Genomic DNA, 12735 nt, shown 5'->3' with positions numbered 1-12735 from the left:
GTTGTGACATCACAAACCCATTTTGACATCATCACTACCACGACATAACAAAACCCTTGTGACAACATTGTCATTGTGACACCATCATTCGGTAGTGACATCTCAAATCTATTATGACCTCTTAGCTCCTTTGAAAAATAGCATGCCCTTTTCAACATCACAGGCCCTTTGTGTACCCCTATTCTTGTTGTGAACTGACAGTTGAGATCAGACATGCCATTTTAACATCAAAAAGTGTTTGTGACATCCTCAACAGTGTGACATCACATTTTCATTATGAGAGCATCAGCTCATTGTGACATCACCAAACTCAATGACAGAATCTCAGTATGACAACAATTCTCGTTGTGATGTCATAGACACATTGTGAATGCCTATTCTGTGATTTCATTGTATTTCAAATGTGGCATGAGAGTTGTTATCAGAAATGCATTTTTGTGCCTACAAACCATTTTGACATCATAATCACTTTGTGACATCACAGTACCACTGTGATATCACTAACACAATGTGACATCACAAACCTCTCCTGTCCTCATAACTTTTGTGATATGCTAACATTATGGTATCTTAGACCTTTTTGCCCTCATAATTTGTTTTCATACTCATATCTCATGTATGACATGAGATAACATAAATCAACTGTGACATCATGACCATTGTGACATCACACTGACAGATGTCATGATCATCGTGTCACATTGTGACATCATAAAAGGTTTTGATGTCACAGTTTATTGGTGATGCCATATGGTAAGGAATCAATGATGTCCCAATTGGTTAGTGATATCCAAATGGCATAACGGATCTCATTTGTCATGAAATCACAGAGAGTATGAGTTCACAACAGACTGTGGTATCTCCAAAGTCATGTGTTTTCGCAAATGTTATGAAGTCCTAGGAGGATTGTGATGTCATAGTGTGACACAATGTATATGATGTCTGTCAGTGTGATGTCACAATGGTCATGACGTTACAGTGGATTTCTGATACCATATATCATAACTGAAATATGATAAGTTTGAAAACAGATTACAAGCTCATGAAGGGCCTAAGACATCACAATTGGTGCACATCAAAAGACTTATGAGGACAGGGCGAGTTTTTGATGTCACAATGTGTTAGTGATATCACCATGGCACTGTGGTGTCACAAAGTGATTGTGATGCCATATATTTATGAGATCACAATGTATTTCTGACATCAACCCACATGCCGCATTTGAAATAGAATGAAATAAGCGAATAGGCATTTACAATGTGTCTATGACATCACAATGACAATATAATGTCATAATGCTATGAGGACATTATAAATTGATGTTGCAAGGAGGTAATTTTGTAATAATGAATATGTGTTGTCACACTGGTGATGGGGTCACAAAGGGTTTGTGATGTTACAATGGCATATATGAATTCAATTGTCGTATCCACAACAAGGATATGGGTACACAAAGGGACTATGATGTCACATATGCGATGTGTGTTTTCAAAGGTACTTAGGGGTCATGATAGCTTTATGATATACAGTTGTGATGAGGTCACAATGGGCTTTTGATGTCATAATGATTTTGTAATATCTCAAACACAAGTCCATTTTCAATTGTTACTATTTCACAATGTACATACAAGTTCACAGAAGGAGCTGGAAGTCACAATGGACATGAATTTTTTAAAATGTTAGGAGGTCATTTTAGGTTTGTGAATATACAATGAGACAGTGATATAACCATGACAATGTCAACTCATTACATTATGTCAAAATATTGTTTTGTTGTCACAATTAGTTGATGATTCCATATTGGTGGTGAGGTTACAAAATATTGGTGATGTGTTGGGCATGTCAAAATGACATGATGATTATCAATTGTCTTAACTTAAAATTAGTATATGAATTCACAAAGGGACTGTGGTTTCTCCAAAAGTATGTGTTGTCACACATATATTGAAATCATAAAAGGTTTGTGATGTCAGAATTTGACACAATGGATATGACATCTGGCAATGTGATGCCACCATGGTCATGATGTCACTGGGAATTTGTGATATCAAATGTCATATGTGAAATCTAATGAGGTCAACAACAGATTATGAGGACAAAAAAGCCTAAGGTATCAGAATTGAAGGAAGTCACAAAAGTTATGATGAGGGGCTGGGGTGGTGGCTCAGTGGTAGAGCACTTGACTTGCATGCCTGAGTCCCTGGGTTCGATTCCCCAGCATCACATAAGCAAAAAGAAAAAAAAGCCGGAAGTAGCACTGTGGCTCAAGTGGTAGAGCACTAGCCTTGAGCTGAAGAGCTGAGAGATAACGCCCAGTCCCAGAGTTCAGGCCCCACGACTGGACCCCCCCAAAAAAAACAAGTTATGATGAGAGGATAGGTTTGTGATATTACGGCGGGTTAGTAATTTCACAATGGCAACATGATATACAAAGGGATTGTGATGTCACAATGGTTATGAGTTCCTGATTTGTTTATGATATCAACCTACATGCCACATTTGAAATAGAATGAAATCACAGAAAAGGCATTCATAATGTCTATGATGTCACCATGACAATGTGAAGTTATAATTCTATCATATCATTTTAGTTTTGTGATTTCACAAGGAGTAGATGGTATAAAAATGATATTGTGATGTCACAATTATGATGATCTCACAAACTGGATGTCAAAATGTCATGTCTGATTCTCAATTGTCAATATTTCACAGTGGGACTTTGGGTACTCAAAGGGACTCTGATAGCACAAAGCTATGTATTTTTCAAATGTTATAAGAGGTTATAATTGATTTGGAATGTCACAATGTGATCCTGGTATCAAAACAAAAATGTGAAGTCACAATGGGTTTGTGATGTCACAGTGGTGATGAGGTCACAATGGGTTAGTTATGTCACGCGTTTGTAATATCAAAATTATTTGTCCAATTTCAATTGCTACTAGTTCACCAGGGCACTGTAATAATCAGAAGTGCCCCTATAAACCATTTGAAGATATAGTCATCATGGCCTCCTAGTCTGGACCAATGGAGAAGGGGGGTACATGACACTGGAGGGGGCAGGGCATGCTGCTGAAGGAGATAGGATGTCACGCCCCACATGATGAGCTGCCAAGAAGTGATTGGTCATGGACATTTGATAAGTGATAATTGAAAACTGGAAGGCAAGAAACATTGCAGTTGGGGAAGGGTACAGCCTATATATAAGCTGCATTTTCAGAGCAAGAGAAGAGGAGAGAAAAATGTTAAAGGCCTGGTTGGAAAGAAGTGATGAGACTGCTGGAGGGCAAAGACCTGGGAGGAGAGGAAATTGAAAGAGAGCAGGAGATGAAGGACGGCAACTGGCCACTTGGACAAGGGAGGGCAGGCCTGTCAAGAGTAGAGCAGCCTGAAGAGAAAAATGGCATGGTGGAAGGAAAAAAAGAAAGACCTGAAAGGTAGGACAGATCTGTAGAGAAGGAGATTGAAGAGAAAGGAAAAAGCCTTGTCCTTTGAAGTGTGGAGCTTTGGAGATCATTATTTTGGGGGTTGGTTGTTTGCAGACCAGTTAACAAATGGCTTAACTGCTCTTTGGAGGTCTGAGGGTCCATGGTTGAGAGTGAATTTAGCTCTCAGCATCCAGCCCAGGCCAAGGTAGTCACTTGTTACAAAATTTATGAGGCCAAGACAGGTTTGTGATGTTACATTGCATTAATGATATCACAATGTCAATATGAGGTCACAAAGGGATTGTGAGGTAACAATGATGATGTGGTCACAATGGGTTTCTGAAATCAACCTACATGTCACATTTATGATAGAATGAAATCACAGAATAGGCAATTGCATTGTCTCTAGGACCTCACAATGAAAATGTAATGTCATAGAAGGGAACCTTACTTCATTGTTGGTGGGAGTGTGAACTTGTTCAACCACTTTGGAAAGTAGTATGGAGGTTCCTCGAAAGACTCCACATAGAGCTCCCCTATGACACAGCAGTCTCACTTTTGGGCATTTACCCAAATGTTTACAAACAAGACCACACTAAAGCTACCAGCACAATTATGTTTATTGCAGCATTATTTACCATAGCTAAGATATGGAACCAACCCAGATGCCCCTCAGTAGATGAATGTATCAAGAAAATGTGGTATATATGCACAATGGAATTCTATGCCTCCATCAGAAAGAATGACATTGCCCCCATTTGTTAGGGAATGGAAAGACTTGGAAAAAATTATAATAAGTGAAGTAAGCCAAGCCCAAGGAAACATAAGTCCCATGATTTCCCTTATTTGCAATATCTAGTATATGTATGAGTCAAGCAGAAAAGTCAGATAAGGAGATGTTAGGGAAATGAACCCTAAGATATGTATTTTTAATGTTTTTTTCTTTCATGCATTTGTTTTTAACACAATTATAAGATTATTCCTTTGTTGCTTTGTATGTCCCTCCCCCACAGTATAACCCCTGCTTTCACTGTATTTGATGTCAGTGTAATTTGTGGAGGGGAAAGAGAAAAACAAGTCGTTTAAATAAGGATACAGGTGGACCTGTTGCAACAATGAGAAGCTCAAGTTGTCATGTCAAAAACGATCTTTGCAACTTGGGGGGGGAGGTTTAGGGGGAGGAGGGAGGATGGGAAGGGATGGGAAGGGTAAACAAAGGAGGAGGCTACAGTGCTTGTTAAGAAATGTACTCACTATCTTGCCTATGTTATTGTAACCCCTCTGTACAGTATTTTCACAATAAAAAAAAGGAAAAAAAAAGAAAATATGATGTCATAATGCCATGATGTAATTGTCATTTGGGGATGTAACAATGGGCTGATGGTATTATAACAACAATGTGAGCTCACTCTGGAGATGATGTCACAATGCGTTTATAATGGTACACTGGCATGTCTGATGTCAGTTGTCTTTGTTCACAATGATGGTATGGTTACCCAAAGGGACCATGATACCACAAACACCACGTGCTTTTTCCAAGGTGCTAAGCGGTCACAATAGGTGTGGGATGTCACAAGCGATCATGATATCACTGTGGCAATATGATGTTACAATGGGTTTGTGATGTCAAGTGGTGATAAGGTCACCCTTGGATAGTGATGTCACAATGAAGGTGTAATATCACCATTAAATGTCCAATTTCATTCTACTAGATCACAATGAAGATACAAGTTCACATAAAGAGCTAGAAGTCAGAAAGTCCATGAATTTTGTAAAATATTATGAGGACATAATAGGCTGGTAAAAATGCAATGAGACAGAGATATCCCATTGGCAATGTGATGCTAACATTATATGAGATATTATTGTTTTGAAGTCACAAATGTTGATGCCATACAGGTGATGAGGTCACATAAGTATGTGATTTCACAATGGGATGTTGATGTCACAATCTCATGCAAGATCTCTAATTGACAATGACTATTTAAGTTCACAATGGATATTGATGTATCCAAAGGCATATGTTGGCACAAGTGTAATGAGTCTAAACATGTTTGTGATGTCCTCATGTGACTCAGTGGTCATGACATCTGGCAGTGTGATGTGACAGTGGTCATGATATCACAGTGGAGTTTTGATATCACAGGTCATGCCTGAAGTATTATGAGTTAAACAATTTATGAACTCAGAGTTGCCAAAGGGATCACACTGGCAGCATGTCAAAAAATTTATGAGGATGAGTGTTTTGTGATGTCACAGTAGGTTAGTGATATCATCATAATGGCAATGTGGTGTCGTCAAGGTGTTGTGATATTTTAATGCTTTTGTGGTCACAATGTATTTCTGATATCAACCCACATGCAACATTTGAAATAGAATGAAATCACAGAATAGGCATTCCAATGTATCTGTGACACCACAATTACATGTGATTTGATGTCATTGTTGTTTTGTGATGTCATGATGGGCTGATGTTATCATAATGACAATGTGATGTTACACTGGTGATGATGTCACAAAGGTTTTGCGATGTTAAAATGGCATGCCTGATCTCAATTGTCATTAGCTCAACATGAGGATATGAGTACACAAAAGGCCTGTCATGTCAGAAAGGCCATGCTTTCTTTCAAAGCTTCTGAGGTCATAACAGTTTTGGGATTTCACAATGTGATCATGTTGGTAAAATGGCAATGTGATAACAAAATGGGTTTGTGATGTCTCCGTTTGTGATGTCTCTGAGGTGATGAGGTCACAAAGAGTTAATGATGTCTCATCAAGTTTGTGATATAACAATGACATATACAACTTCAATTTCTTCTAATTCCTATGAGGATACTATAATAAACAATGGGTCCAGAATTATCTGTGGGGGCCGATATTCATTGTAAATTCTTGGCTTGGCCCAACGGAGAGTGTGGGGAATGCCGCCAAAGGTGGAGGTGTCAAGCCTCACACGGTGAGCTGTCAAGAAGTGATTGAGCACTTGAAAAACTAATAACGTCACTAAATATCATCTACTTGTAAAGTGTTATTTTGGCAAATGTGATTTTAAAAAGTTTATTTGAAAAGGAATATACTTTCAGGAAATTAAATGTAGGTTATCATTTGTTTGAGAATGACAACATTTTTACACTACAGAACCAAGTTTTACTGAAGTACCAGTGGTTTGAAGCACTAAGGATCTTCTCAATTAATGTTTTTTCTGAATTATATTTGAACTCTATGACAAGTATTCCTAGCATTGGTAGACTAATTATGGATCTATCATTCCAGCAACTGTTTTTTGGCCTGCTGATGCTGGACTGACATCATTCATTAATCATTAGGAGAGGGGTATTACAAATAATCTTGTGACATTTGTGGTATTTTTCACTCATATGGGATGGTCATCTGAAAATTGAAAGTTTGAATTACTGTACTTTCACATTTTGTGATCTCATCTTGCATTTTAAGTTGCCTTGCATTTCCCAATTGCTTACTGCTAATTCCTGCATTTCAAGGAATTGGGGCCCTGAAATGTAGGAAATGAGAAATTGAGATGGGTCTTCAATTACTTTCTGTTTGCATGTTGCATGGGCCTAGGTGAGAACTCTTGCCCTAGTTATCTGATGATGTGGATAACTGGGACCTGGGATCCTAAGACCCGTGGAGCTTGTAGAAGAATAATACCTTTTAGACATCATATCAGCAAAATTTGAGTATAGTCAGTAGGAATGCTTCTGAAATATGGAGAAAAACAGTTTGGGACTAGGGAGTTAAAACAATAAACAGAGCAGCAGAGTAAAATCCCTTATAGATCAGAGGAAAACAACATTGTTTTTTTTTTTTTTTACCATGTGAATTCAGAAGACCAAGAACACTCAGAAAGTATCACAAGTTTATACCGAAAACATTGCATTGATACTTTTTGTATTCTAATATATATTCTAATCCTGATTATTTATATTCCAATATGTTTATTGGAATAAATATCAATTAATCTGTCAAATTATCAATTAATTCCAGTAAGATTCACTGTGTGAAATATAAAATCAGCACATATGAATATAAAATATATAGTTATATATAATATAAGAAAATGTTTTGCATTGTTCTGTTGTGGTAAGGGTATAAAAGACAACTGTTTTAGAGTATTATTCCATTACCTCTACATCAGTTTTTGGTAGATTTTGAACTAAAGCTTTACCCTTCAGAGATGTACAGCCTAGAGGCAAGAGGAAACACTGTGATTAAAACATTACCAATTTAAGGCCTAATAACAAGGAGAAACATATGAACTTCTCCTGGAGCTATAGAATATATTTTGTGATAGAAAATCAGTGGTGTAAGCTCCTGCCTGGTTGGATGGTAGACAGGCCAGGACATGAGGTAATCATGCATATGAATAATTTTTTCACCTTCTTGGCTTTAGCTACTTTTGAAATGATAGGGTGTAATAAACAATTATATTTTGAAAAAATACCCTCTAGTCTGAACACTTCTTTTTTTTTTTTTTGTCAGTCATGGGGCTTGAACTCTGGGCCTGGGTGCTGTCCCTTAGCTCTTCAGCTCAAGGCTAGTGCTCTATCACTTGAGTTACAGCGCCACTTCTGGTTTTCTGGTGGTTTATTGGAGATAAGAGTTTCGCAGTATTTCCTGCCTGGGCTGGCTTTGAACTGTGATTCTCAGATCTCAGCCTCCTGAGTAGCTAGGATTACAGGCATGAGCCACCAGAGCCCAGCTTTGTCTGACCTGTTCGTCACTCTATGATCATTTGTAACTAAGATTAGTTTTGCTCCAATAAGACAATTTATGCTGTCAGGGTAAGATGATCTGATTGGTCTGTTCCTACATGGAGCAAGGGTAATGGATCAGGCAGACATTTGTGCCAGTAAGACCTCATTTGGGAAATTTTAAGCTGCAGGATTTTAGAAATAGCTCTTAAGCATGGCTTACTTTGAATCCATTACCTCCACAAAGCTAAATCAGTTAATAAATAAGTATTAAAAATCCATCACCTTTGGACGTAGCTATAAAGGCTTCAAAGTATGATCAAATTTCAAATGAAAAAGACTTAAAATAGTTATTGACAAAAATTGCAAATGTGAGCAATCGAACACACAATATAAGTTTTTTCTACCATACACAGAATTTTACAGAAATAAGATGAATAGCAAATATGGGAACAATAAGGTTTCCTTGTTACAAATAGGTAATCTAGAATATATGCCTGTCTTAAGATTGCATCATTAACTACTTAAATTTACAGGATACTACATGCTTCAGCAGCTCGTCTACCTGAATTACAATACAGAGATTAACATTGCTTTTGCACAAGGAAGATATGAAAATTTGTGAAGTATTACATATTTTTCATTCTTCAGATGCAAGAAATGAAAAACCGTTATTAAAATGTTGATTACAAATATACAAGTGTAATAATACATGTAAATAGTAGAAATAACAGTTATTTTGTCATCAGCATATTCAATCTTCACCTTTTTAGAAAAGCCTTTACATAACATAACCTTTATAAAACTTTATAAAACATTGTCATTTTATCCCAAAGAAATAAAATTCTATAAGGACCTAGGAATTAAAGGAATCTTAAACTGTTTCCATATGGAAAGCAATCTGAAAGGACACATTTATTAATGAACCTATATATTATAAAACAATGTCGAATTCAAACTATTTTATCTAGGAGAGAAAGAAATAGATTATGGACATTATACAAACAGAATATTAAATATTTTAAAATATACTTTTTTCAGACAAGCACCAGAAATATCTTTAGTTTCTCTACTACTCATTTTAACAGATAAGTTAAAATTATTTCTGATTTAAAAAATCACAAACTCTATAGAAATCATTATTGATGTATACAAACAACTCGAATATATTTTGACATCCACGTCAGGCAATTCACTTGGAAGAATACCATGGAATCCATGAATTTTTAAAGTAGGATATTGCTGTTGCTTTGTATTGTGAAAATATTTTGTATGAACAGATGGGACGGACTGGCAATTTTGAAATTTAAGAAACTTACCCAAGCCATTAGGACTTAGGAGAACAATTTGTACGGCCTTCTACAACTTCAAAAAGATAGTGATACATACTTATCCTCTTGGCAAGATCAAATGCAGTTTCTTCCAAGTTGTGCTTCAGATCTGGTTTGTTATAATGGTTAAATAGAAGGAGATCCAGCGTATCTTTGCTATATCTATTCCCAGCAGCAAGATACAAGGGGGTCAAGAGGCCTTTAGTTTGGCCATTGGTGTCTGCATCATGATGAAATAAAGAAGCCACTCTGGTAATATTCCATGTATAAGTACTGTGCAGGGGTGTCCAGCCATTCACAGTTATTACATGAATATCCGCTTTGAGCCACCAACTTATGGACAATGTCTAAGTGTCCACTGTAGGCTTCTCGATGAAGAGGGGTATACGCATCATTATCCCTGGTACTCACATGAGTGACCTTTCTGGAAAGTAGTCTCTGCACTGTAGTAAGGCCATTATTTTCAGCAAAGAAGAAATTTGCTTGAATCCTTCACCATTTTTTTCTTGCAATTGATAACATTTCTCCCTTTTTCCTCTTGTTCCTCAATTTCATCAGAATTGCCTAACCAGAGAATTTGAGTGCCAGTGAGGATGAGCTGTCCATGTATTTCCCCAATAGTTCACATTGCATGAATTAGTCAGAAAAATCCGGTGAAATTTCTGCATCATTTTTTCACTATTATTTATTTTCTCTTTTTTTCATTTTTACTATTCTAAATTATTCTAACTGGAGAGTAGGGATTTGGTAGAGAGCAGAGGAAAGATTTTCCTCCGTATTCAAAGGGACAGACTGAAAATGAAGACCAGTGGTGTCTTCATGGGCAGCTTATTCTAGAAATGAGAAAATAGGAAATAATGTCTTATATGTAAATGAATTGGGAAATGACAGAGTAGAAAGTGAAATGATGCAACTAAAAAATATAAAAGCAAAATAAATTAGGATAATTATGGAGCAATCATATTACCTATGAAAACCATAAGAGGGAGAGAGACAGATGTGCAATGATTTAGCTAGCCACAAAATCCATCCCTCTGATTAAATTATAGAGCAAATAATTTTATTTTTAAAAGAAATGGAAATAGAGTTTAAGATCAGATGTCACCATTTTTTAATTATATTTTCATTATCTTAAATACTTGTACAAGGGTATTTCCATTCAACAAATCAGTTTTTTTAATATAATGGATCTTTATATAACTTTTCCACACCCTTCCAAACCTCACCCCACTTTAATTTTTTCTAGTTTCATACATCTGCATTGAATATTATACCTTCACTCTCTTCCTCCATAACTCTCTTTATTTCTTCCTTTTGACTTCCACTCACATCTTCCAAGTGATAGTTTCCTGGTATTCATTTTGTTTGAGTAAAGTTCAATTTTATAAGAAATTACACCTTTGAAATACTCCTCTGCAAATAGCATGCTTTGGTTGATATTTTTGTGTAAACTTGTATAAATTTCTAGCTTCCAAATATGAGACAGAACATGGGTCCTTTGTGTGTCTGGCTCTGACTTTGTTCACTTAATATATTTTTAGATCTATTCATTTCTTTACAAATAATGTAACAGTCGTCAAAATGGATGGATGCAATCCAATTGTGTATATGTGCCACACTTTCTCCAACCATCATTCCTCCAAAGGGCATCTGGGCTGTTTCCGTAACTTGGCTACAGTGAATAGTGCAGCAGTGAACATGGTTGTGAAAGTGATTTTACTGTAACCTTTTGGAAGAATTCATCACTACCTTTATGGGAGGAATCCCCTAGCCAGTTTTCCAGAATAAGCACATCCCTCCCTTCATCTTCATCACAATGTATTGCAAGTCCTCAAGAACACAATTCCACCTACAGGTCTCAATAAGCTAAAACCACACTGTGCCTATATTTTTTAAATACATTTTTTTCATAATTGTACATATAATTCAGTGAAAACCTTCTATATACTTTCCTAATGTGGGAATGAGGGACATGACAGAGTAAAAGTAAGAAATATGCAATTTAATTAGCTATTATCATATTTAAAACCATTTTCAGGTCTTAGTCATACCCTCACATAACATTATTTTAATCTTTATTTGATTACTTCATCTAATCCGTAAATTATAACAGGTGAGTTGAAAGCAAAGGCAAAAAGTGTTTTTTGATTTTGACACTCATGTGTGAGGTTGCACAACATGGGCAAATAGATGGATTGGAATCAATAGCTCTTATCCATTTTGTTAATGTAGAGATGGTTTTCCCAAATGGATTCTCCCAATTCGTATTCCATTCAACAACAAGAAATATGTGATAATTTCCTTTGTTTTGATCCTTATTAACTTTTGTTTCCATTTTATTTTATAATGGATGATTTCATAAATCTACTGTAGATACAAAAATATGTTAAAATATTTCTACCCGTATGCATTGATATATACATACACACATATATTACACAGGTTATAATGATAATGAATAACTACAGTAACTGTACAATTTACTAAATTATTAAAACTATCGGTGGCTATTGCCTGGAATCCTGGTTAGTCGGGAGGCTGAGATCTGACGATCATGGTTTGAAGCCATCCTGGGCAAGAATGTCCAGGAGCCTCTTATCACCAAACAGCCAACAGAAAATCAGAATTGGAACTGTGGCTCAAAGTGATAGAGTAGTAGCCTTGAGAGAAAAATCTCAGGGACATCATCCAGGCTCTTAGTTCAAGAAGTACAATCTACCCAAATAAAATCTATTTAATTTACATCTGTGTAAGTAAAGTATTTCCATCACCAAAATGCAAAACCATGCTCATTTGCAAGGTAACTGTTTTGTCTGAAGTACCATAAAACATTTTCACTTAAGTTGAAAGTATTGCACCATGGGTTCATTCTATCTCTCTCATGCATTTTTCCACTAAAATACTCAAATCTTACAGTTACTCCAATTGTTTAAATTCATAGCTTTTTACTTTAATACCCAAATATTAGAGTTTGAATTGAGTGTCGTGTGCCCCCTAAATGGTTGTTTTTACCACTTTGTCATGTCCCAGCCCTAAATATTCCTGATTATTTTTCAGATACTTGTATATGACCTTGGGCTCAGTCCATGTTATGTTATTCTTCCTGGAATTTAGAATAATAGGTGCATGGCATTGTGTACAGATATTTCTGTCCAGTCTGGGCTTTAACCTCTATCCTCACAACAGAAGACTCCCATGTAGTCAGGATTTTCATAAGCTTGTCATAGCTGATATTTTTTTAAGTCTTTGCATTTCCTGCAGGTTCTT

The 12735-nt window shown here is 36.2% G+C and overlaps 1 pseudogene; it reads left to right on the top strand.

Annotated features, from left to right (window-relative positions):
• The first annotated feature begins 8681 nt into the window (after positions 1-8681).
• Positions 8682-8778, top strand: LOC122102621 (annotated as a pseudogene).
• Positions 8779-12735: the final 3957 nt, after the last annotated feature.

The sequence above is a fragment of the Dipodomys spectabilis genome, unplaced genomic scaffold (assembly GCF_019054845.1).
Source record: "Dipodomys spectabilis isolate Male_0828 unplaced genomic scaffold, ASM1905484v1 ptg000814l, whole genome shotgun sequence".
NCBI lineage: Eukaryota > Metazoa > Chordata > Mammalia > Rodentia > Heteromyidae > Dipodomys > Dipodomys spectabilis.
Note: the sequence above shows the minus strand (reverse complement) of the source record. Positions and strands in the feature narration are given on the sequence as shown.